We start from the raw sequence: 1,176 nt of genomic DNA on the forward strand, positions 1-1,176 counted from the left end.
TACATATTTCGGTCGATCCAAATGTGGGAATCTCGTCGTCGTCGGAGCAAGCAGCGCGGTAGGTGGGGTGAAATTCTGGATTTTCCACCGCCGCCGGCGGTCGAAAAATGTGCGACGCGGGAGATCGCCAGTCCGTCTAGTAGTCTCTCTTGTCGTTAGAGCGTGACGTGGTGGTTGTTGTGGGATTTCCCGTTAGTTCGGTCCGACGTCGGTCGTCAGAGGGTAAGTGCATACGGAAACGAAACGCATCGCGTTTTGATGTTCATATTCGTGCATCGGAATGTTAAAAGCAATATATTTTACACCAACGATCACACCTAAACACCACGGCAACGGCCATACCACGTTGAAAAGCACCGGTTCTCGTCCGATCACCGAAGTTAAGCAACGTCGGGCGCGGTCAGTACTTGGATGGGTGACCGCTTGGGAACACCGCGTGCCGTTGCCCCCCAACACTTTTTGTTTTTTTTTGAAATCCATAGCAACCACCGAACCGATTTGTTTTTCGTGCAGGTATTCGGAAACATGCACAGACCCGTATAATGTAGATTCATAGCTTTAAGTACTAGATAATTAAGAAAACAATTTTTTTTGTCGATTAATTGTAAACAATTGCAGAATAAAAACTCGTCAAACGGTAAAGGTTGTCGTTCGATCACCGAAGGTAAGCCACGCGGGCAGCGGTCAGCACTTGGACGGGTGACCGGTTCATTATATTCCTTCCGTGAGTTTAACAAAGATAACATATGCAAATGTCGTAAGTGCGACGAGGAAGACGGCGATCTTTTAATGTAAAAAAAATATATATTAGGTTACGCGTACATGCCACTTTGACTGCTGCTTTATTTTTTTGGTTTTTAAATAATTAGAGATCTGAATTCAACATATCAGTTCTATGTTATAATGGACAGACAATGTTGTATTCTTGGCCCCTAACACGTTAAGACCAACATAAAAACTAGAATAACTTACCATTCGTTAAACGTTAAACAATTTCGAACCACGTTTTTTTGAGCTCGAACAAACTCATAACACAACACTCATTTATTAGTCACTGGACCATTGTAAAACGAGAAGAGAGAAAAACCATGCGAAACTATTTTTAAAACGAAGAGAATAAAGGTTTTAAATGGTAGGGCTGTATGACAGACTTGTCAATTATCGTGGGGGGTACGG

General features: G+C 43.0%; 1 non-coding gene across 1 annotated transcript; it reads left to right on the top strand.

The window, feature by feature from the left end:
• Positions 1-328: 328 nt before the first annotated feature.
• LOC138141065 (5S ribosomal RNA) lies at positions 329-448 on the top strand. Its single transcript, XR_011162961.1, has one exon. It is a non-coding gene; the product is annotated as a 5S ribosomal RNA (ribosomal RNA).
• The last annotated feature ends 728 nt before the right edge of the window (positions 449-1,176 follow it).

This window comes from Tenebrio molitor, unplaced genomic scaffold (assembly GCF_963966145.1).
Source record: "Tenebrio molitor unplaced genomic scaffold, icTenMoli1.1 SCAFFOLD_865, whole genome shotgun sequence".
Classification (NCBI taxonomy): domain Eukaryota; kingdom Metazoa; phylum Arthropoda; class Insecta; order Coleoptera; family Tenebrionidae; genus Tenebrio; species Tenebrio molitor.